Source organism: Propithecus coquereli, unplaced genomic scaffold (genome assembly GCF_000956105.1).
Source record: "Propithecus coquereli isolate 6110/MARCELLA unplaced genomic scaffold, Pcoq_1.0 Scaffold252, whole genome shotgun sequence".
NCBI lineage: Eukaryota > Metazoa > Chordata > Mammalia > Primates > Indriidae > Propithecus > Propithecus coquereli.
In genome coordinates, this window is record NW_012148086.1 from 1393439 (window position 1) to 1418795 (window position 25357).

At 52.2% G+C, this 25357-nt stretch overlaps 1 protein-coding gene across 2 annotated transcripts in view; it reads left to right on the top strand.

Annotated features, from left to right (window-relative positions):
- The window catches only part of TNS3 (tensin 3), a 269342-nt gene that overhangs the window by 63885 nt on the left and 180100 nt on the right, over positions 1–25357 (top strand). For both annotated transcript variants that reach the window (XM_012646932.1, XM_012646933.1), the window contains exon 3: positions 996–1033. The gene's annotated coding sequence lies outside the window, so the exon portion shown is untranslated. The remainder of the gene's footprint in view (positions 1–995; positions 1034–25357) is intronic.

A 25357-nucleotide genomic window follows, 5' to 3' on the forward strand; every position in this document is an offset into this window, starting at 1 on the left:
CGATAGCTCTGTGGGAGGAAACAGAGGCCCAGAGTCCGTCCTGGGGCCCTGCCTGGGGCAGCCCAGCTAGAGGGCAGAGCCCAGACACGAAGCCGCAGTTGAGGCCCCCAGCCTAGGTCTCTTTCTCTGCCCCCGCAGCTGCTCTCGTGGGCTGGCAAACGGGGGTAGATGAGGGAGTGTGCCGGAGCTCGCACGGGAGGCTGTGCTGAGGTTATTTGGCGTCGTGCTTCATTTCAGAGTGTCTCCTGTCCTGCAGGGCCTCTTGCAGCAGGCCTGGGGCGGTGGTGGTGGCGGGTGGGGGGCGGGGAGGGGGTTCATGCCTCAGCATCACAGCTGCAGCCTCTGGGCGGGAGGCCTGTGAAATCCGCATTGGTTCCAGCTCTACGTCTGCATTGTCAGGGCCCCGAACTGACACAGGACTCGCTCAGTTCACACAATGGCCCCCGCTGAAGGATTCTCCTGTAGGAATTTAGACATGAATTTATTCTGACAGTCAGTTCTTAGTTGCCCGGAAGTGGAAGCAGTGCAGAAATCAAACACATGACTTTCCCATTAATTTAAAGGCTCTAGTCTTATCTATTATTTTCAATCCTGCTTCTTAAGGGGCATTTTAAAAATTTCTCTTTTTTCAGGGATCAGGTATAATTTCTAGGCACACACTAATGCTTTGAACTGCTCCAATTCCCTGCCTTTCTTCTCCAGCAGTCTAATTTGGCTTGTAACGCCGAATGTCCCGAGACATCTCCACCTGGGCCGTGTTTGCTGTTGCTGACGGAGAACCATTGTAACTCGGCTCCTGCTCACCATGTCCTCACTGCCTGCTGCCCAAATTCTGCCTGTGCCACAAGCGAAAGCCTCCCTCACGTCAGGGAGAGGCCGCCCGTGGGCTCTTCCAGCCGGACTTTGTCACTTTCTCAAGGAATGAGAGAGTTTGGAGATGCACGGTCTTGCCGCAGAGACTGCTTGACACACACATTCTTTCTCTTTTTTTTCAGCCTGCAAGTATTCCTGCCACAAGAAATGTGAAGCCAAGGTAAGCATTCCGTTGCTTTCCCGTGGGACTTTTTATAGCTGAGTTGGCCTTCGTTGAATGATAGGCACGGGAGGGAGCCTCTTTGGACGGTGGCCACAGAAAGGAAACGCTGAAGGAAAGAACGGTTGGTAGATACTTTTTGACAGGTCCCTTTTCATCTCAAGAACAGACCGAAGAGCTTTGAAATCTGTGGTTTTAATTATAGAAAATAATTCTACAGAATGGGATTTCAGATAAGAATTCAATAATTTTCTCCTGGCCGTGTCACAAGCTCCTTCTCTGTGACAGTCGATCCCTGGTTTCTCATGGCATTGGCATGCTGCTGCTCTGGGCAGAGGCCGGTGGGAAACAGGGTCCGGGACATTTGCCTGGCCCGGAGGACTTTTCCGACCTCACTTTGAAGATACTTATGCATAGATGGGTTGGAGTTTTCAGCTGTCCTGGAATTCTGGGCACCCTGGGGTAGGAGCAGTTATGCTGAGCTTTTGCGTCCCTGGAGAGGTTGGATTGCCCAGCGGCCCTGAGAGTGCTGGACACCTGGCTGTGCCCCACTGGGATTAGAGCTTTGATCAGTGGGGAATCGAGGTGGCCTGGAGATGGTGGGTGGGAAGTAGCAGACACCCCAAGGAAGAAGGACATGGTTTTCTACCCTGTCATGGTATCTGCATCCCTGGATTTTCTAGGTCTGGTGTCTGCACCCCCAGATATCTTAGATATGGCATCTGTACCCCCAGATATCCTAGGTATAGCATCTGCACCCCTAGATATCCTAGGTATGGCATCTGTACCCCTAGATTTCCTAGGTATGATATCTGCACCTCCAGATTTCGTAGGCATGGTTTCGGTCTGCAGTGGGGCCTCAGCGTGTTGCCCCATTGACTGTCAGGCCTTGTGGGGCCGGCCAGGTGTCCCAGCAGGCGGGCTGCCTGTGGCCATAAGTCCAGGCAGATGGGATCGTATAGTCTTGGGATTTTGCTGCTGTTACAGACCTCACGGGTCAGCTGCTGCTGAGAATTCCCAGCCTGTCCTTGGGCTCTGTGCGGAAGGCTGTGATGGAAACGGACTTCCTGTTACTGTGAACTCACTACACGTGGGTGTGTTTTCCACGTGGGGACTGGGGCTGGTTTTCTCCACCCTCCCCACCACAGACACACATAAACACATGTGCACAAACACACACACGTGCACACAGAAACACGCACGTGCACAGACACATGCTCACATATACATATACATATGTGCGTGTGCACACACACACAAGGTTGGAAGAACTGGACTAGTCCAGCCCTATTTCTTTTCCCAAGAGATTAAATGGCTTTTCTTTTTAAACTCTTCATTATGGAGACTGCTGAGCAGTGCCGGAGCAGAGAGGCTGACACAGGCTCCTCCGCCCTCCCTGCTCCCCTCCTCGGCCTGCCTCTTCCCAGAAGCCACGTGGGTGCCCTCCACGCCCTCACGGGGGCTGCTCGAAGGTTTCTGCTCTCTCCAACCCGCCTAGAGAAGGCTTCCCCTTTTTCCAGCTGACGCCGGGTTTCTTGCCCATGCACCCCTAGGCGTGGCTAATTGCTGACCGTGCTTTATTTTAGGTCTTTCTACCCACAGACAGCTGCTTTCTCAGGGGTGCCATGTACCTCTGGTCTAAGGGACCTAGTGGGAGCAGTGCTTTCAAGTGCAGTGGTGAGTGGGGAAGATTCCACCTTGGGGGAGTTTTTCAGACTTGGAGAGGTTCCCCCTCCCCAGGAGGACTGAGGTGTACCTCTCACCCCTGGGGATCTCCGTGGTAGTGGCCTCTGCAGGGTGGGAGGAGGGGGTGAGCAGCTTGTCCCGACCGGCTTGCTGGGCCTGGCCACCTCTGAGCTGCAGCTGCAGAGATGAGCCGCTGTTGTTCTGTTGTTCCTTCCATTTCTTCAGTGGAACCCATCGCGGGCTACTTAGGGGATTGAGTTCTTTAGTTCAAAGAATATTGCACAAGCCTTAACTCTCCCTGAATATGGAATTTGTAACCGCAGCAATTGACAGTTGGCTGAGGGACGGATAAGCTTTTACTCCTATCAGATCACGGTGGGTGGGGGGGGAATGTACCCCTATTCATTTTTTTTTTCTGATAATATAGCTTTGAACAGCAGGAGAGAATGCCGCCTTAGTAACAAAGCACCTTCTCTTTCCAAAACTATAATGCCAGCGTTGTTGGCGATATGAGGGCCATAAATCCTCAGCAGCTCCTGCAGGCATGTGGCTGGGGGAGCAGCTTGGTCTTCAGAGAACTGAGATGTGGCTGTGGCTTCTCCCACGTTATCGCACTCGGGTTTTGGATTTTTGATTACTGTGTGTGCATATATTATCGTGAGGGCTCCCTGCACAGTGCACGCCCAGATTCTTGGGAGACTGTGAAGCTTTGTTCTCCCTGCAGACCTGTGACAGGGTGAGGGCATGTGCCGCATAGACCTTCTCGTCAGCGTCCCCGTCTGTCCCCTCGGGAGCACTTGTGCCTGTGTCCACAGACCTGAAGGAGTCATGGAGGCCGGGGCTCTGTGTGCTCCCCAGAGCGCGTGGCCGGTGTGCCGTGGCACTAAAGGCCATGGGCACTGATCTGTAGCCATCAGTGCCCCCATCGCAGGCTGCATTGCAGGCCGTCCGCTGCCCCCTCTGTGGCGCTGAGGTCACAAGAGACCAACCTGCAGAAACGGGGACTGAGCCATAGGTGGGACTCCGGAAACCCCGGTAGATGGAGGTCACTCTCTTCCTGAGCCATCAGATAGTGTGTCCCCTCAGGCCAGGCTGTGCGCTCAGTGGGCAGACAGAGGCAGAGACCGTGGCTTTGATCCCAGTGGGGCCTTTTGGTTGCTGAAGCTAATCTAGTCCCTCTGGCTGCAGTCTGGGTGTTTGTGTCTCCCGCAAATTCACATGTTGGAACTTGACTCCTAAGGTGATGGTATTTGGAAGTGGGACCTTTGGGGAGGTGATTAGGTTATGAGGATGGGGCCCACCTGAATGGAATTAGTGCCCTTATAAAAGAGGCCCGAGAGAACTCCCTCACCCCTTCTGCCACTTGGGGACACAGCTAGATGGTGCCATCTGAGAACCAGGAAGCTGGCCCTCACCGGACACCAGATCTGTTGGCATCTTGATCTTATACTTCCAGCCTCTAGAACTGTGAGAGCTAAATTCCTGTTGTTCATAAGCCCCCCAGTCTAAGACATTTTGTTACAGCAGCCTGAATGGACAGAGACAGGCCCTGAGCCTCAGTTTCTTCATGCGTAAAATAGGCGAGTAACTGTGCCCTATAATACACAGAAAAGTGATTTTCTCTTAGCTGGTGATTATGATAACATTAATGATATAAGTTTTAGGGAAGTCAAAGAATTTATGTACAATACTTGACAGTCTGGGATTTAAAATACTTTGCTTAGCAGAGTGCTGTGCTTGCTCATTAAGCCACATGAGCTGTTTGGGCATCGTGACTTGTTTTTTTCCCAGCTGTCAGTTGACTCATTGGCAAGACTGAGAAGGGAAGTAGCAGACATGGGGCAGTTTTAGGAAGCAGATATTGGGAAGAGATACAGGGAGGAGGGGGTGCCGGGTGGTGTCCCCTCGAGGGGGGACATGAAGGGAATGAAGGGGGTCTGTGGAGCTTAGGCAAGGGGCGGGGAGCCCCAGGACATGGGAACCCCATCCTTGCAACCTGCATCTGCCCCAGCCCCTGTCCCCTTCTACTTCTGCCCATGTGTCTGCTCCTTAGAGGGGTACTTTGTATAGGGTGTAATCTGGAATCGTCAGAGGTTATGTGGACCTCTAGATAATTTTTTTTCAAACTTAAGACCCTGCATAGGGACCAAACACAAGTTCGCCAAGCTGGAACACACACACAGGATAAGGTTGTGAAGCCCAGGAAGAATGCCAAGCCTCCTGTCCTTTGGGCTGCAGAGGTGCTCTCAGACCCCTCTGGCCCATCCTCAGCCTTTGCAGCCCGGCTGCTGAGGCCCAGCTTGCCGTCCCTCTGTCTGGACGTGCCTCGGTTTGCACCCTTGTTGGACGTACAGTACAGGAGCACTGGTGCTGCCTCCCTTGGTGAGAGGGAAGCTGCTCTTCAGGCTTTGTAGAAGGCGAATGCAGTACAAGGAGAGAGGTCCTGGGCTCTGTCCGGCTTCTCGGCCCCTGGAGGTGGCCTCTTTTTCCCCGGCCTTGTGTTCCACTTGGGTGGTTGCCCAAGCCAGGAGCCTTCGCCTGCCCTCCAGCTTGCTGCTGCAGGAAGAGCTCTTTGTGATAGGCATGCTGCTCTTTTCCCTACAGAGAGAGCGTGTCAGACAGGCCAAGCCTACCTGGAGGTCCTGGGGAAGCCAGCAGAACCCCCTCCTGCCCCTGAGACCCGTGCGAGGTGTGCCCTCGTCTCCTGCTGCCGTGGGAGCCTTGCCGGCCTCTTGCATCGAGGATCCCCACGTTCTGGCTGCATCAACTAAGGATCCCCCTTCACTTGTACCAGGCAGGCCTGGGGTGAAGACTGGGTTCTCTGGGTGGTACCTCTCTGCCATGGAAAATGCAGGACCCAGGGTTTCTGGCTTCTTCAGAAACCATCCATAGACATTTGTCCTGGGCGTCAACAGCTATCCAGTGGCTTAGCTGACAAGTTTTAACCATTAACTTATATTTCTTGTAGTTAACCTTTATCTTCAGTAGCTCCTCATCTCTGAGTGGTCAGCGAGCGCTACAGCTGCCAGTTTTTGAGGCCTGCTCTATGCCAGGGGTTGACAGTCCAGGTGAAAAACATGGAGACCTGGGGAGGTGAAACGATGCAGTTTCTAAGGCCCAGAATTCAGAGGTATTGCATTTCAGAGTTTTTGCTGTTTTCATGTGCTCCTTGCTGCTCTGCCACCTTCGGGTACCGGAAACAGAGCTGGGGTCCACGTGTGTGCCTCCGGCCCACCTCGCTCTTTCGCCTTCAGAGCCTGTTGTGCCTCCTGCAGGCTCCAGCTCTGGGCCAGCTGCTCTGAAACAGCTGCGGAGCGTCTCTCCCACCTGACTCAGGGCTGTCCCTGGGTTGTGTCTCAGTTTCTTTCCTGGGACGGATGTCCTGGGACTTCTTTGACCCCTCAGGGCTTAGTCTCCATCTTCCCTCTGAAGGCCGTGCTCATCGTACATCGGTGGCATCTGTCTGAGACCCCCCAGCCCTCCGCTGAGACGCTGGGCTGGGGCAGCATCTGTCCCCTCTTCCCATAGCTGTTCGTTAACCGTGCTGGGGACTCCCTCAGCTGTCACAGATGTGTGTTTCCGTGTTGGGCTTCCTCCCCTGTGTGCCAGGGAGGGAGGCCGGGAGGAGCCTCTGCTTTGCTGAGTGCTGAGGTCTTGGCCACTGGGTGTCCCTGTGCTGCCCGGTCTTCCCGTCCAGACCTTGCTTTCCCTGCAGCCCCAGCGCCCCACTCTCCAGAATCCCACCAACCTGTGCGGATCTGCTCGGGGCAGGGGCCTGTCTTTCCTGCCAGTGCGATGGCCTGGAGGCAGGCTTTGGGCTGCCATCCTCTCTCCCCCCTTCAGCAAGGTTGGTGTGCTCTCGGTGGAGGAATGTTGTTGGTACTCAGTGCCACAGCATTTGACATTGGGGTGTCTGCCTTTACCTCCCCAAGGGGGTAAGCAGTGGGATTTTTCATGTTTTTTTCCCTGGGAACAAACCACCTGAGCTTGTTAGTAAAAAGGAAGGACCAAGAAATTTTTTATAACTAAAAATACATAGCCTGGCCCTGCACGCATAGAGCTCTTCTGTTGTTGGTGTGTTTGTCACTTTCCTGGCTCCATTCACACCTTCTGTGGCTTCAGGCAACATAGTTCTTCTCTCCAAGGCTCAGCTTCTTCATGTGAACGTGGGATGGGAGTCACAATTCAGCAGGATGTTTTAGGGGTGACATGAGATGCATATCTCAATGTCTAGCTGTTGCCTGGTTTATGATATGTTGTGCGCAGAAGGAATACAAGTTAGCCAGCACTGCTGAGGGATTCTCAGGAACCTGCGGATTGCTTGTCACTCGACCCTCTGAGGGTCCTCTTCTGGCCCCTCCCACAGTGACAGATATGGGACTGAGCAGGTGCACCTCCTGCCTAAGGCCAGCGGCGGTCCTGCCCCGGCCCTGCCCCGGCCCCTACGACCAACTCGGGCTCTGCTTGTCTGTGCCATCTCCATCTCAGCAGATGTTTGCACGGTGTCCTTCCTCCTCCCTCCCCACCCCTTGCTCTAAGAGTGGCGGTGGTTAATTTTAAAGCTGTCTGATTCCACAAACATTTCCTGAGTTTTGCTCTAGGCCAGGCACTGAGAATGGGAGTCTAGTTCTGCCCAAAGAGTGCAAGTCTCCACCTATATTTGCCAAATTGGGTGCGTATGTGTTTATGCCTTTCAATATTTGACAGCTGACTTTTAAAATTGTTTTTGAAATTAATAGATGCTATTTTTAGAGCAGTTTTAGGTTCACAGCAAAACTGAGAGGAAAGCACAGACAGCTCACACACACGTGCACAGAGACACAGACTCTCCCACCGTCTGCACCCCTGCACCGGAGCGGTGCATTTGATACAGTCTGCGAGCCGGTTTGACCCGTCATTCTCACCCGAAGTCCATACTTGATGGTGGAGTTCACTCTCGGTGTTGTACATCCTGTGGGTTTGGACAGAGGTATGGATAATGACATGCATCTGCCATTACACTGACAGCGTCACAGGGTAGTTTTACTGCCCTGAAACTCTCTGTGCTCCACCCTTTCGTCCCCCCCACCCCCACGCCCAGTCCCTGGCAACCGCCAGTCTTGTTACTGCCTCCATGGTTTCGCCTTTTCCAGAATGTCATGGAGTTGGAAGGGCACCGGGTGGAGCCGTTCAGATTGGCTTCTTTCACTCAGTAATATGCGTTTAAGGTTCCTCCACATCTTTTCATGACTTGATAGCTCATTTTTGTAGCTGAATAATAGTCCATCGTCTGGATGTACCGCACGTTGTTACCCAGTCACCTGCTGAAGGACTTGTTGGTGGCTTCCATGTCTGTTTTTCTTGGCCAATTGTCACTGATGCCAGAAGAACCATTGAGGATCTTTAAATTCTGCTGTTTGGGGGGCACTTTTGTCCCTTATAAGATGCCATTCCTGGTAGACTGTCTTCACTTATCTCTTTTTGATGGATTCCAGTTAGAAGACAAAATCACTCCCCCCACGTCACCTCACTAGTGGTGTGTTTGTAGCTGTGGCTGTTACTCCTGAGGCTCGGAGTCTGGGGGACGAACGGCCCCACTGTGAGAATTCTCACCGCAGGTGCCGTGACGTGGGCTCTGGGTTCATGCTCAAAGTCAGCAAGCCACCTGTGGGTTTTCGTGTCAGCAGTTATCATGTGTATAGGAATTAAGGTTTTTAAATCCAAAATAACCTAGGCCCCAGGCAGCAGCACTGATTGGGGACTTTTGGGGATTTCCTGGACTTGAAGGCAGTCAGCGGGACCAAGCCACTGCTAACAAAGGAGTGTGTCACCCAGGTGACCCCAGCTGCCGGTGCCTGGGGCCTTGCTCCCTGAGGCACTGCTCCTTGCAGCGTCTCGGTGGGGCCTCGTGTGTTCACTGTTTTACAAGAGACGAAACTGAGCTTTTTGACGCTGGTTGTGACATTTGCCCAGGCTGACAGGGTGATGTTGGCTTGTCTAGCTGAGTTCAATTCTCACTGCATGATGATAGATTTGCTTTTTAGTGTGGCATAAATTTAAGCTACATTTGTATAGGATGTACTAGCCCTGCCCCAAAAAGAGGCCAAAAGAGAATTATACTATTCTTTTGAAGTAACACATTGGTTTTAACTAAATAATATGATTTAAAAATGTGTCCTGCTTTTAAAAAATTGTCAGTTTTTATTCCACATTGTGTTGTAGCAAATGAAGTAGACCTCAGCATGTGCCTGAAATGAAACTGCACCTGTTTGCCGCATCACTGGACTGTGCGCGTAGCAGCCTAATTGGCAGCAGCGTCTGCCTCCTGTGCAGGAGGCCGGGCCGTGTCGCTGGAGGGAGAACCTGAGCTCCTGCAGGCGCCTCGGGCCAGGCCCGTCTGCCTTGAAGACTCTCGGCGTCTATAAAATGGGGATAACTTTTCATGGCACTGTCCTGTGGTTTAATGGGAGGGTAGAGGGGTAGGAGTCTGTTGGTAAGAGCAAGCCGTGGCTACAAGTGCCAATTGTTGTTTAAAGTCGGACTTCGGAGGTGCCCTTGGAAACATACTGCTGAACTGCATCCCTGTGACTCCGGACCAATTCTAACCTGAAGAAGGTGCTTTCCCTGCAGACCCCCCATTGCTTGAGCAATTATTTCAGCAAGGGTGCTCCTTGGTTGGCGTTCTCCCCACCTGCCCCATGGGACATCATCGGGCATTAGGAAGGCTCCGGGCTTCTCAGTGGGACAGTGTCAGCGCCCCAGTTCCGTGGCACCAAGGTCTTCTTCCCTGACCCTGCCTCTCACCCTCTGCAGGTTAGAAATGCATTTGTCACAGTGAGTAGACATGTCCTCACCCCCTTCCCCAGCCTGAGACGGGGGAAGGTGTGCTCCAGTCAGGGAGCCACGAAGATGCCTGTTCTCCTTGGATGTTCTGGATACTATTCACAGTGCATCTTCTTTAAATTACCAGGCAGGTTTCTACTACTCTTGTTCTTCCACATTAATGCCTTTTGCTCTGCATCTACCCATGTGCTCCCTGCCAAAGTACACCCCGGGGACTTCCCTGGCAGTCCTGGGCTGCAGCTCTGGCTGGGAGACTGCGCTCTGTCTCTGAGCCTAAGTTCCCAGTGAGATCTTGTTCCCAAGCTCACCTCTCTACCACCCACTCCCTCCATCGCCGTCAGTGTTTGGAGCTGACGGTCCCTGTCAGGCTAGGACACCTGGTGGGCTGGAGAGACCTCTGCAGGTCCCATCCCCCTGTGCTTCCAGATGTGCCACGTGCCTCGTGGCAGCCCCCAGACGCCCCCTCGTGTCGCTAGCATGTGTGTATGTGGACAGCCACCCCAGCTGAGTCTTAGCCTTCCGGAACACAGGACAGAAGTTAGTCCAAGGCCATGAACATGGCATGCTTGTGCTTTCTGGTGGCCACTGGTGTGTGTCTGGGGTGTTCTGTGCTGGTCTCTGTGAGTGCACCTTCACGCTCCTCCTTGTGAAACTGCTTCATGTGCTATGTGGAGAAGAACATTTCTAAGCAAGCTGCTGGCTTTATTTTTGTGTGGCTACCTCTGGAGGATCGGTTTCCTATTAAAACCCCATTTCTCTTTCTTTCAGCCACATTTTTAGCAGCAGGGCCAAAACCCATAACTAAGCATTTGAGTCCCTACTTCCAAATTTTAATTTGTAAAATAAAACTCCTGTTTCACCATGTGCTCCCCTCCCCCTCCTGTAAAGCTTTTAATTTAAGGCAGGGATTCAGGAAGTGCCTACCCCCATTTTCTTTCAAGCCCAGAAATGGCTCGGGGAGCCCTCTCTCCGCCTCCTGGGAGCAGCTGGCGCGGTTCATTTTTGTGTGTCTAGGCGTTTTGACTCCTGCCTTCCCGCACACTGCTAGTCTGTGCGCCATGCAGCTCTGAATTCCCCTGGAACTTTCTGAAGCCCGCAGGCAACCCTTCTGTTCTTAATAAAGCCATGTGCAAGGATCTGGGTTGTTAACCCTCTCTGCCACTGGAAACGCCCCCCTGCTCAGAGGGTCTTTAGAATAATAAACTCAAAACTGTCTCTTTAGGGGGAGGTGGGGAGGATAGAATGGCTGCGATACTGTGATGTCAGAACTTCTGCTTTCAGAATCTGTATCTGAAACCTTCTGTGTTTTCAGAGGTTTCTTTCCTTTACTTAAAAGAAAAGTTTGGAGGGGAGTCGATTGGACTTTAGGAGGTTGGTTAGAAAGCTTAGTGCTGCCCAGTGAGAGCTGAGGGCGGCCTGACCTTGAACAAGGGAAGGGTCAATAGACAGCAACCTTGTGGGCGTTTGCAAGGTCGTACTGTTAGGACTGGGCTACACCAGGCGGGTCAGAGGCAGTGCTCCCGGCGATTCTTAGGTTTGTAGTTCGGGACACTGGGAAGAGAGGGATACCATTAGTAGGATTTTGTGAACAGGGGTGGAAGTTTAGCTTTGGATAGCATGAACTGATTTGAGTTTTGTGGAATATGTTTCTGTGGACGTTAGTGTTGGCCATTTGCAGCATAATGCTTAATTTAAACATTTAAAAATATTTGATGATAATTTGTGAACTATTAGGGTTTCTCAATTTTTTCCTTTCTTTTCAGCCTTCCCTAGTTCAAAGGACAATTGGTAAAAACCAAACCATTCATTGTGTTATTCTTAGACATTTTTGACAAAATGTTGCGGAATTTACCATTTTCTTCCTCGAATAACTCTTGTATGTCTGTGCCTTTTCTTCCATATTAAACTGCATTCCTGGAGACAACTACCAATTCTTTCTCATCTTCTAGTGCCCTGAGGTCTGACATTTGGTTTCGTCATCTGCAGTGAGTGAGTGAATGAGTGAGTGAGTGAGTGAATGAATGACTAAGAGGTTGAGACCACTGACCCAAAAAGAGTTTGGAGAAGTGACCAGCTCACTTATTGGTGCTATTCCTTTTCTTTACTGACAACCACGGAACATTGACGTTAATAGCAAGAGACCCACACTTTACTCTGAAAGGACATTTTTATTGATGAGATTCTGCTGTCCCCTCCCTAGGGTATCCGCTTGCCCTTCATTGTCATTAGCCTAGTGTCAGGGGAAGTCAGCACTTGGTGTGTGGAGCCTGTTGCTGGTTTCAGGGGGAAATCTCAGATGCTGCGGAGAAGAAGTTGGGGTAATGTTCTCTTTGCTTCCCGTGAGCTCAGCGCCATTCTGCCCAAGGAGCAGGCCTCACACCCCACAGGCACTGGGACCCGCCCTGCTCAGAGACCCCTTGACCGAAGCCCCCTTCCTTGGCTTGAAGCCGGCCTGGCTGAAAGTGCTTTCTTGAATATTACTGGCTCCTTGGACCATTTGCTTTGAAACGAGAAAAGGGTGTTATAAAACTCACAGGGATAGGGAGCGGGGTGTATCATTTCGATGCTCTACTCTTAAAACCGAAAGCACGTGCTTCGTTTGTCCCGAAACTTTGGAGCAGTCCACTGTTCTCTTCCTCCTGGCTCTGTTGCCCCGATGCAGGTTTATTTGGGCCTTGCCTAGGTGGGGGTACTACAGCTGCCCCCGCAGAAAGCCTGAGCGACTTCATATCTCTCTCCTTGTCTGCAAAGAAGCCCTGCCAACACGCTCTTTCACTTAAAGGGTGTGCGTGTGTGTGTTATTACAAGGGAGATTTTTAAAAATTTCCTCATCATTAAAAGTGATGAGCCCCATACATGAATAACTCCCGCTGTGGGGGGCTGCTCCGGGGAGGGGAACAGAGGGCTGGGCGTGGGGAGAGTACATCTTACTCATGTGTTGCCTGAAGAAGGGACTTCTCACTGGGCCTTGAGGCTGGGGCCCCTGCCCCAGTAGGAATGAGCAGGTGGCTTTCTAGGCTCATGGATAGTGGGGGGGTGGGGTTGGGCTGTGGGAGGTGATCCGGGGCTACTGTTTCCTGGAAGTGAGGCTGCATCTCCCATGAAGGCCTAGACACCAGGCACGTGGGGCCAAAGCCCAGCCTTCCTGCTGCTGGCCAGTGGGGGGGTGTCAGGCAGATTGCTTCCACCATGGGGGTGCCCTTTCTTCCCTGATGGGAAGGACCCCCCACCTTTCCAAGGAGTGACAGGACCAGTCCCTGAGAAGGGTTCATTCAGCTGCTCCAGGAAGTGTTGGTTTGGCTTGGGCAGGGTTGGCCAGAGGTGAGGTGGGACCAGGAGTTGCTGGCACGTAGGTGGGAAGGTCGTTGGTTCTGGCGCAGATAATTAAGGTGCGCATTCAGTAGTCCTCATGTGCCTTCTTGAGAGTCTGGCATTTTAACTCGTATGTTAAACATGAGTAAACTGAGGCAAAGTGTATTTTTAATTTGCTTAGACCCCCAGTGAGTGATTTAACTACTATTTCAGTGCATGTCATCCATACTTGTCCTTCCAGGAGCCTGTAGGGTGGCTCTCAGGAGTTGGCTGTGACCAAGAGGGACATGTGGAAGTCAGCATGAGCGTGGGGCCACCTCTCTAGGACACGACTCTTAGGCCTGTCCTCTCAGGCCCAGGTGGACAGGGAGGTCTAGGGAGATGTCCGCCCTCGCCCCTGTTACAGTATCATCACAAGTCAGTCTTGGTGCTGCGGCCCCGTCGCCAGGAGGCTGCCTCAGGAAGCTCCCTATCTGCATGCTGTTGTGGAGTTTGTGTGTCAGGAGAGACAGGCGACGTCCCCCCGGCCCGTCAAGACTGTTTCCCATCATCCTGCTCTTGTTTGCTGAAGGACGTGGGATCCCCTCTCACCCTGACTCCATAGCGTGCATTTTACATGCTCTCCCTGTCAAAAGGCTTTCCTGTGATCCCAGGTTCACAGCCACTCTGAGGGAATATTGTCCCCAGAGATGAGGAGAATGGAGTTTGCTGAGGATGGCTCTGCGAGTGCACCTGGGCCAGCCGGGAGAGGCAGAGGACGTGCCATGATTCCAGTCTCTTGATGCAAAGATCAGCCTCTTGGATGGCATCAGTGTTGTCCTGAACCCATCCTGACTAGTTAGCAGAGGAGCAGAACTGTTATTTAAGAACAAGCAGGTGCCCCCTTCTGCAGTTAGAAGAGCAAAGCTGACCTATTTTGTAAGACGACCCTTGCCAGAAAATCCAGCTGTTCCTGTAAGAGGGCGAGTGCGTGGCTGGTTTTCACCAGGGCTCGTGCTGCCTCTATGACTGCGGCAGGCCCAGCAATGTGCCCCTGCTGCCCAAGCAGCAGCTGCTGTTCCCATAAAGGCGAACAGTGGTGGTTGGTTAGCCAGGGCTAAAGGTGTCTTGCCCGTGGATGAACAGGTGGTTCTACTTATCTGAAGGAGCCATGGCAGGGGGAGTCTGTTTGAACAGACACTGGAGATCCTCCAAGAGCGTACACGAGTATTTGTCTCTGGTGTTGAAATTCTTGTCCACGGGGGCCGGAGGAGTTTCACTTTGGTCCTTCCATGGCTTCACCGGAGAATGATGGATCCAAGTGGGAATCCTGGGACCTCACTAGCGGTTGGGGTAGAAAGTAAGACTGGATAGGAACCTTTGCACACCAGGGCTAGCTGGGATGTCGGGGATCCATCCTTCCCCTGTTTGATGAGCGCTAAGTTCCCCGGCTGACAGAGAGGACAGGGGGAAGAAGGGTCTCTAGGCAGTAGGTTGCATTCTTGTAACATCTGCAAGAACTGAGCTACTGGAAGGGCATGTTGGTGTTCAGCGTTTCCTATGAAGCTAAGGCAGGACCGTTGTCACTCTATAAGGACTGAGGGAGGCTGAAACAAGGTATGATGTCCTCCAGAAGTCTTCAGGAAACTTCAGCGGCCTTTTCAGTCCTATAAGGAAAAGCACCCAACGAGTGAAAGTGTCAACAAACACTAATAAGTACTTGAATCCTCTGTAGGGAGGTGTTTGGGTGAGATCTATCTACCAGTCCTCGCCAGGGCATATCCCCTTTCATTGGGCCAGAGGGGCAAGTTTTGCCCTTAGAAGCCCCTTGAGGGTTATTGGTTTGTCAGGTAGTACTAAGTAAGGTGACTTGTAAGAGGACTGTGAGGCTGGGTTCCTCCTGAGGGTAGAAAGAAACCCACGCTCACAGTTTGTAAAGTAAGTTGTGTCCTAGCAGGTTGACAGGACAGGATCACATCCTCCCACAAAGAAAGCAAAGGGAGAGTAAAGAATTGTTTGGTAGGGACCCTGGAGACTCCGGTGACCATACAGGACTGAATGCCCAGTTTTCTGGAGCAGGTGAGGAGGACAGAGTAGGCAGCCCCAGTATCCAGAAGAAAATTTACTGGCCTACCTGCCACCAGGAGGCTACCCCTGGCTCCAGTACAGTGATTGTCATCTGCTAGGGGGCTCAAGCTCCTTCGTAGTTGTACCGTGACCAGTCTGGGGACCAGCTCCCCTCTTGGGACCATCCCAAGAGTGTGGTCGAGTGACCTGTTTGATGGCAGTAATGACAAGGGGCCTTGGGTGGCCTGTCCTATTGGGGCAGTTTTTGACCCGATGCCCTTTCCGTCAGCAGATGCGGCACTGGAGATCCCTTCCTTTGGTGGAGGCCTTGGCCGTTGGTCCGAATGTGGCGCCAGTGCTGCCATTAACTGGGCCTGCCCAGCCTCCTTCCTGCCCTCCTTCTCCTGAGCCTGGGACTCGCGCTCAGTTCTGTTATAGAAACAGAATTAGCGGCAGCCACCATGTTGTCCAGGGAGGTGGTAAGGTCCTGGACAAGCTTCTGGAGCTTTTCCTCATATCTGGTGCTGCTTGGGTCAAGAATTCGTCTTTTGATATCACCTGTCCCTCACGGGAGTTAAGATGGAGAGTGGTGTGTCTCTATTGCCTCCCGGATCCAATCCAGGAAAGCCGTGGGTTTTTCCCGGGCCCCTGGGCTATGGTGGCGACCCTGGAATAGTTGACTGCCTTTTCCCTGGTGGCCTTGAGGCCAGCCTGGATGCATGCTAGAAAGTGTTCTCTCGCCCACCTCTCTTCTGAGGAATTATTATTCTACCCTTGGTCAGTCATGGGCACCACTGTTTAACCCACTGGATATCTAGGATCTGAAAGGTGTAATCCGGTGGCAAACTTTTGCACCTCTGCTAACACTCTGGATTTCTCAAAATCATTTAAAGTCTGCCTTAGAATAACATGGACATCTTCCCAAGCTAAGTCATAGGCTAGACCAAATGGAATGTCTCTACATACTTATCAGGGTGATCAGTGTAGCTTCCCACATCCTGTTTTATTTGTTTTAACTCTATTAAACTAAAGGGCTGTGGACCAGGGTTGATCCAGACTCCCCCACTGCTTCTGCAAAGGCAGGAGCTGAGCCACCTTTCCTCCTGGTAGAGGAACAAACAGCACCACCTCCCCCTCATAGGGCCCCCTTTAGGCCTCCCTGGGTACAGGGCAGCTTGGAACAGGTGGGAACCTGAGGAGGATGTCTTAACACCATGTTCTTACTTAACTCTGTGCACACCTTGCACCACTGAGGATTTTCCTGTAAGTAAAGAAAAGGTTATATATGTGGTATTTGGCCTATTCTCCTTCCCTCTTGCCATAAAGCTCCAGCTATAAGATGGGGAGTGATTTAGAGTCCCATGTGGTGGCCACTGTTCTCCGCTGTCCAGCTTGTAATGTGGCCAGGTGGCTGTGCAGAATAAGATCAAACATTAGAGTGTCTGGATCAAACTTGTCCTAGTTTGAGGAAAAAGGTGGGGGACTTTGCCAGCTGGGGTTAGTTAGAGCTGGGTTTCCCCAGGTGACCCAGACCACGTGGCCGAGGGGTGAAGGAGAAAGGGGAGAAGCTACACCCACAGAGGTCTGTTAGAGCTGGACATCCCCAGGTAACAGCCTGGGCCATGTGGCCGAAGCACCGGTCCAGATGTCTCTTTCTGATTCATAGGAAGAGGGGCCGTGCACGACCCCTCCTACCTAGGAGCCTCTCATTGTTGCCAGAACAAGGATATCTGTTGGTAAAACAACCTGGTTTGTTTGTAAAAGCAGCAGTGATCGGTGATTGGGTGGCCAGCCACAATAAGGAAGGCGCTTCCTGGGACAGAGTAAAAGAAGTAGCTTGAGGGTAAAGGAGAAAGACCCAGTAAAACCAGGGTGTAGACATTTAACTGTGCCCCACGTGGGAGAGACATGGTGGGGATAGACACAGAAGTGATTCCTCGAGGTAAAAGACCTGTTCGTGTGCAGGCGTGTCCACAGGCTGTATAAACCCTCCGGTCCTGAAACGACCCTTACAAAGTAGGCGCTGAGTCCCGCTCTGCTTATGAGCGGGTATGCAAGTTCCCTCTGAGTGAGTGAACCAGGCAGTGCTGATAAAACCAGAGGTAGAGACATCATTCACCTTAACATGGCAAGGCGACTTTTCTTTTCCATCAGATCGGAAAGAAAATTCCATTATCAAAACCAATGCAAAGCCCAGCAACACAAAGTTTACAACACAAAGCCCTCTTCCCTAAAGAGGAACAAAATGAAAGATTTCTCCCCTGCCATGAGGGACACGTTCCCAAACTCCTTCTCACACACCGGGTTTGGCTGAGAGCTGGACCGTGCAGTCTGAGAAATGGGGAGGGTGCAAAGCAAAAGCGAGCACCAGCACCCCCTTGGCTCTGACTTCAAGGCAGGAAAACCCAAAAGGGGGTTGTTACCATGGACAAAGGCCAGCCAGCTCATCTGCACAGAAACGCCCTAGTCACGGAAATGGCCAGGGTGGAAGAGCGAAATTAAGGGCAGAACCCAAAGTAAGCACGGAGAAAGGCTTTCCTAGGTAGAAACATCTGAGGCACAGCACCAAATATGTCAGGTTTCAGTCTGAAATGTCAGTTCTCCACACTCCCGTGGCTGAAGAATGACCAGGTACCCCAAAGTTAGGCAAGCAGGCAAACGAGGCGTATTGAGGGGAGAAAGATAGGATTATGGGGCAAGAGCAAGATACAGGTTTGCAGAGCACGGTACATACGTCACAGATGACGACCAGACCCATAGTCACAGCAAAGGGAGAGCAAAAGGAAGGGCGCAAAAAAGGGACTTAGTTATGGTCTGCGTCTTGTTTTATAGTGCCCAGGTTGGGGCCTCCCTAGTGGCTCAGACGTCACCATGGAACCACTTTGATTGGACAGTTGGGAGTTTCATGACCTGAGGCTTACTGCGCATGCAGATCTCCCATGAGCCTCTCTGAAAGCCCGTTTTGGGGAGATGTGAATTGCAGCAACTCCCACTTTCGTCCCTAGGAGACCCAGAATCCCTTGCTATCCACCTAACCCAGCCACTTTGAGAATTCCCAGGACGTTCTTCCAGATATAGGTTCGATTTCCGATCTGGGACAAATAATGGTAACGTAGTGGATGCGGAGCAATATTGTTTTGTGTTAATTGTATTCTGTTCCCTGCAAGTGGTAACTTGTTTGCCTGAAGACAAGGAAGACCCGGTCCTGCCTTGGGAGTCCTGTGTCTCAACCGGGCAGGGGGAACCAACGTTAACCAGCTACACAGCCTGAGTAAATAAACGTGTGAAGAAGAGGGTTAAGCAGGTTTAGCCAATCCCACTTGGGATAGGTGCGCGAATCTTTTCTTTTCTCTAAAAATTATTGGAATCACAGAGCTGGACTGAAAGGAAACTGAGGCCTCAAGAGGTGAGGAGGGCTGAGACCAAGAACTGACAGAGCCTGGGACAGACTTTTCTTCTTTCTTTTCTTCTTCCTTTCCTTTTTCCTTTTCTCCTTCCTCCTCCCTCCCTCCCTTCCTTCTTCTCTCTCTCTCTCTCTCTCTGACATGGGCATGATCTTCACTAGCTGCTTGTTAACTTTAAGGAAAAATATAATGACCTAATTCCAGGAGTTTTCCTCCTTTTTCTCGTCCGCTCCCTGTCCAATCGTGGCATGCAGGCTGAGAAGTTTAATTGCGTCTGCAGGGAGGCATGTTTTCTCATGGGGATTAGAGCAGGCTAAATTGGGCTTTAATGCTTAGCGGGATAACAGAGCTTCCTGAGGAATGTGAACCTAATTAGGGATTTCAGGGTCAAGCTGGACAAAGGGGACACAGAAGCAAAGTTAGGGCGAGCTCTTGAAGGAAGCAAAGTAAGTTAATAAAGTCTCAAATGTCCTCATTTTGTGCTACTGTCCTTTGTATAGCTCCATTATTGTTCGCAGGCTTGTGTAGAAAGTCTGACTCCGAGTCTCTCTTCAACCCTCCACCTCTCCCTCCCCTGAGGGACATTTTAGGAGCAGCCGTGACTGAAGAGCAGTGCCACCCTTGCCATGTCCTTACTCCCCAGGCCCCCTCTGGAGGACCCAGTCCCTCCCAGTGTCGACCTTCACTGGTCCCGCCTGACCTTTCACTATTAGTGTTGGGGGCTGAGTTGTTTCCCCCACCCCCAAATTTGTATGTCAAAGTCCTAATCCCCAGGACCTCAGAATGCGACTGTATTTCGAGACGGGGTCTTTAAAGAGGTAATTAAGTTAAAAGGGGGTTATTACTGGCCCCTAATGCAGTATGACTGGTCTCCTTCTAAAAAGGGAGACGGGGACACAGACACACACAGAGGGACGGCATGTGAGGACGCAGGGAGAAGGTGGCCATCTGTAAGCCTAGGAGAGAGGCTTCAGGAGAAACCAGCCCTGGTGACGCGTTGGTCTCAGACTGCAGCCCCAGAGCTGTCGGGCATAGCTGTCTGCTGTGTAAGCCGCCCACTCTGCCATATTATGTCTGGTGGCCGAGCTGCCTAGGACTGTTGGTGCTTGACCAGGTGGGCGCCGCTGTCCGAGTGTCAGTACTGGGGACAAGGGAACTTCCCACTTCTCATTATTCTACCCCCCATATATAACAAATGATAATAATGGTAATCAAAACAAATGAACAGTTTATCTTTTCTCAGTCTTATGCAAGGGGTGAATAAAAACATCTTGCTATTTTATTGCTAACATCCGCTGTAAGAAGTACAAGCTGTGATGTGGTAGACGTGCCCTTCAGAAAAGCCCCCGCCTTCCCTCCGATCAGACTGCTACCCCGTGCGGAGACCGGAGAGCTGTCCTGCCCCTCCATTATACCGCAAGGCCCTGGTGGCCGCAAATACTTGGCGTCTGTGTTTCTCCCTGGCCTAGTACAGGGCCTGAGGGGCAGGTGCCCCCTGACTGCTTTTATGATTTGGGGAAGAAAGTGCTGCAGTCTTGGCCGCATTGTGACACTTCTTCCTGAAGAATTGCTTTCGTAGAGATCAAAAAGTAAACTTCACTTCCAGTTTTGTGCAACTTATCTTAGAATTCAAATGATTAAAGTAATTTCGTGTAACCACAGAACTTGAGCGTAAAGTGATACCTCTTTACTGGGCTCAACTCAGTAACTTGCTCTCTCACCTGTCTGCAAGGACGGGATGGGTCAGTGGCCCATTTGTGCTCATTTTGTGCCTGAATGGCGGCCTGTGGATCTGTGTTTGCTCAGTGTGTGCACTTACTGGACGCATTTTCCTTGCCGTGCATGGGTTGACACTGTGGAGCTGACCCACTCCTTCCGAGTCCTGGCTTGAGCAGGATCGGCCCGTGCTTACTCCATGCTGCAGTGGGGAGAGGTCACTTACGGGCAGAATCACCTGGTGTAAGCAGGAAACAGTGGCAGGAGCAGAAGCGGAGTGTCCCACTGTAGCAGCTGCACATGTGAAAATGTCGGGCGTACTCTTTCCACTTCTCACTCCAGATTTCTGGGAGGTTCTAGGAAGCTCATTCATGGGACCCAACACAGTTGGAAGTTTTGATGATTCAGAAAATATTGAACTCAAATTTACCTTTTTATTCTTTGTATACAGTGATATGTAATGCATCGGTTATACCCAGGCATTTTTAGAGAAACCGGTGGAAAAAATGTCACTTTCCATGTGGCTTTGTCCGAAGTAAAATTTAGTAAGAAACAACAACAAAAGCTGAGGTCATAGTTTTATTATATTAATCAAAGGGAAAATAGTGTCTGTGAAGCACGTGGAACATTGAATTGTGTTCTCTCTCCCAGGACTTTGAGCTCCCAGAAGAAAGCAGAAAGGGACTGGATCAGGTTTTGGGAGTTGGTCTCACTCCACTGAGGAAGATCTGCACCTGAGGCCCTGGGTCCCCCCATCAGCCCCAGTGGTGGCGGTGACGGGCCAGAGCTGCAGGTGAACACACCTTCTCAGGCAGACCGTGCTTGCCGGCTGAAGCCCTGCGGTTTGCCTGGGGAAGTGTAACTGCAGGGCTGGGCTTTTGTTCTTGCTCACACTCACTCACAGAGGGACACACACGGACACATTCCCATGCACAGATGTGCACTGTCTCACATAGGCACATACTCACACAGAGACACACACACTCACGCAAATATACACAGATACGTACACAGAAATGCACAAACTTAACGACTTCAAACATGCACGCTCCCCCGTTCTCACAAGGTGCTCACACAGCCCCTCACCCACTCATGCTCACGCAGACTCACAGCACTCTCACCTTTGTAGTCACACACACTGCCGCACAAAAGAACACATTTTCACACATTCACACTCGTGCATACTTAGATACACTGACGTGGACACACTCGCCCGCACGCACACTCACAGTCCCAAAGACGCAGGTGTGACTTGCTGGAAAGCCCCCGGCCCTCTCTGCCCGCCATGTGGACCTGCTGGCCCGGAGACAAGGTCGCCGATACCGGCGCAGCCAGGCGCCCACGCAGCCAGGTGCGGGGCAGGCGCAGCCTTGTTTGTTTGTGGTTGTCCTTGGTGACGACAGATTAGGCCCAGATAGAGCCGAGAGAAGGCCATAAAGTGGCACCGGAGCAGGCCTCTCAGAAGGGCCCTCGCTGCCGTCACCGAAGGGAGGGGTCTGGGGGTGCCGCAGCCCACCCTTGGCCCGTGGCCCACTGCCTCTCTCCAGTTTTCTGCAGCCACTAGTGGGAGCTGCTTGGCTCCCAGTGCCGTCTGCTATTGTCGCCTCCTGTCACCCTCACTGCTGACAGCAGCACCCTGTGGTGAGAGAGGGGTGCAGCTCCTACCAGGAGAGGAGCGTGGAGCTTGGCCCTGCTGGCGTCTTCTCTCTGTGAGAACCCGCGAGGTGGCCACGCGCTCTACGACTCAGCTCCTCACGCACAGAGCGAGGCGCTGTTGCCCTTCTGGGTCATCATGAGGGCTCCAGAGGAAGAGCTGCAGGTAGGGCACTGGGCTCGGTTACACATTCGTCTGCCGATCTGAGCCCGCACGCCAGCAGGACCGGGCCTTCCCATGGGCGCCTTGATGCGGGGAGCATTGTCCCGCTCTCGTCTTGTGCTCCCACTGCCCCAAGGCTCCCTCAGCGCCACTCTTCAGGGCAGGCCAAAGGCTCGTCTGGGGACGCCTGCCCAAACACCCAGCCACGCCACGCTCGCCTCCCGTCCACACTACCCGTGCACCGACGGGACCAGCACAGCCCGGGGACTCCCAGGCAGGGTATCTGCAACACGGTCGCAGGAGTGCCAGGACCGTCCCCAGCCCTGTCCGCTCCATCTTCAGCTCCCTCAGTCAGTCAGGACTGGCATCTCAAGAACTAAATGTTAAAGAACCGTCAGCTCCTTCATGCCCACTAAGGCCAAGCCAACCTAGAGATCCTGGCCGCGGCGTTTCCCTCTGTCCAATGGAAAGAGCAAAGAAGCCAACAGTGCTGGAAGCATTTGCTCAGACCTGGTCTGGGAGGCGTGGAGAGCAAGCAGGCGAGCCCTCGCTGGGTTACCTGGCTCTCCGCGTGGGGCAGGTGGAGGTCTGTAGGTCAGAGGTGTAGGTGCCGCCGCCGCAGTGAGCCCTGGTGCTAAGTGCGCTCCCGTGGCATGCAGCCCTGCCCAGCGAAGCCACGTGCCTCTGCCGCTCTGCTCAGGCTGAAGAGCAGGAGGTGACGCTTGAGTGTCCAGCATATGCAGCTCAGCCCTCACATGCTCCTTGGTAGTATTGAGGCTAAGGACACGTGAGCACCGGGACCAGCAGCCTGCCCCACGGTCTAACTGGTCAGCTGCTGCTTGCTGCAAGGGAGGGAAGGTACAATGGAAATGCAGTCTCTTTTTAGGAGGTTCCTGTCCTAGAAGCCACATTGAGGGAACAAGTGCCCGATGTGCTCACTTGGTCGGTTTTTACTAAATTAGATGTTTGCAGTTCTTTGTAGAAATAGGTTTCTCTTTATCGACAGCTGGCTCTGCCTCCAGAGGGACCCTTTTCTCTGGGTTGGCACTCGCTATGCGTTTTCATGTGCAAGTTCACTCTCGCCTAAGTTTAGTGTCTCACACATTTACTGTCTGCATTTTATAACAGCCCACGTGAAAACGGACAGCAGGGACTGTGGCCCCTGTTCTCAGAGGAGTGGTTCTAGTTGGTAGGATGTGGCCTGGGGGTGCAGGGCGGGGTTTCTGCCATTTGCTCTGCTGAACCAGGGCTGCTCACCCTACCTGTGCCCCTGGCATACTTTCTTATAAAACGCTCGATTTACGCAGGTTGCGTTATGGGAACCATAAAGCTCCGTGGGGTTGTGTAGTCCTGGCAGGAGAGGTGCTCAGTAAAAATGTGTTGAACAAGTGATGGATTAGACAAGATCGGGTGAGCCAATTGCAATGACGTCAGCTGTGGATGGACCGAGGGGAGGTGGGGCATGGGCAGCCTGGCTCACAGAGCTCACCTCCTTTTCTGGAGGGTGCCGTTGGGCCAGGCCAGGTGGGCAGTGTTATTGCAGCCCATCTGGCCGCAGGGGGACATGGGACACACGGAACGTACCTGGCTTCTGGACCAAATCCCCAAGTGGCTGCCATTTTTAAAACTCAAGTTTCTACTACTGCATAGGGCTTTTCTTTTGATCCCTCAACAAGCACATGCTTCCAGACAATGAACTTTTTTTTTTAAATAGGCTTTATTTTTTAGAACAGTTTTAGATTTATAGAGAAATTGAACACAGCCCCTGCCCCTCATATATAAACATCTTGTATTCCTGTGGTACATTTGTTACACTTGATGAGCCAATATTGATGCAGTATTGATAACCAAAGCTTCTAGTTTACATTTGGGTGCACTCTGGGCGTTGTACATTTTATCGGTTTGGACAAATGTGTAATGACAAGTGTCCACCATTATAGTACCATGCAGAATGCTTTCACTGCCCTCGAAATCCTCTGTGCCCCACCTGTTCACCCCTCCCCCAACCCCTGGCCATCACTGACCTTTTTACTGTCCTGCAGTTTCGCTTTTTCCAGAATGCCATAAAGTTGGAATCATACAGTATGTAGCCTTTTCCAGTTGGCTTCTTCCACTTAGTAATATGCATTTATTAATACCTTTCCTCCAAGTCTTTTCATAGCTTGATAGCTCATTTCTTTTTATCACTGGATAATTTTCCATCACATGTGATACGGATAATGACTTTGTAAAGCAGCACTCTGTTTCTTTGCACATTTCTTGCCTGCATGTCACACGTGGTGAGGCACCATGATGCATGTGTGTGTTGAGTGGGTAACCTGCTTTGGGTGAAATAAATCATGGTGCTTTACTAACCACAGGGTCTCCATGTCTGGCTGCCACCACCATCCCATGAGGTTCTGTCTCTAACTGCCTCTATTTCCAAAGCCACTTGTTTGCTTTTTGCTTTGTATTTATTTATTTACTTATTCCCTCATTCATGCCTCCAACTTTAATGTCTCCGTGTGGAGCTGAGGACACACACATGAAAAGCTGTGTTCCTGCTGGCCGGCTGCTGTATGTATGCAGAGGGGTGGCCAGTGGATGGGGGCCGGGTGCCATGAGGCAGGACCCCTGCTCCAGGCTCGAATGTGAGTCAGAATCCTGGTGGAGTAATGATATGTCCCAGACAAATGAATGACCATGCGTCACATTTTCTTTGAGGAACTTACTGGGTAAGATAAGCAAGAGGGCTATAAATAGCTGCCCGGCAAGAACCAAGGTCAGGCCGCCGCCCACTCCAAACCACAGGGCCAATTAGTCAGATCCCTGGGATTTCTCCTTCCCTTGCACATTTTCAGAAAACTCTTAGAGAATGGAGCTGCTAGGGATTGGGAGCAGGGAGAGCCAGCAAGGGGTGAGGCCGCTCGGGCGAGCTGGATGCTGTGTGCAGGCGCCAGGGTCCTGGGGGGCCCTCAGGCAGCATGCAGCGTCTGCTCCCCCAGCCCCTCTACTCAGGGAGGCTTCGTGTTGCTGTGAGCGGATGCCCTGCCCTGTGCCAGGTACTCTTCTGAGCTCACGCACTGTCTCTGAATCCTCACAGCTACCCTGCGAGGAAGACACTGTTGTTACGTACAGTTTTCCGATGGGGAAACTGAGGCCCTGAGAGATTAAAGCCAAGGTCGCACAGCCAGCAAGTGGTGGCGCAGAGATCCTGCTGAAGGCGGGGTCTTCACCTCTGTAGGGTCAGTGGCCCCGCACCTGCACTGCCTCTCCCGAGTTGGCTTTGGCTGTCTGTCGTCACTCCGTCTTGTCTGTGTGTCTTGGCGAGCTCTCCTTTCTTCAGAGGGCTGTGGCGGAGTCGAAGGAAACTCCTTTGCGCTGCTCCTGTGCTGCGTGGATAACCACGCTGACATGGCCACATGCAGACTCTGGTTTCAGTTCCACTTGCAGAAATAGTTCTAGAAAAGTCTGCCCATTCTGTAGAGAATGTAAGCCCCTGTGTGTGGGTGGGAGGAGTGGGGCAGCGCGAAGACGCCAGGC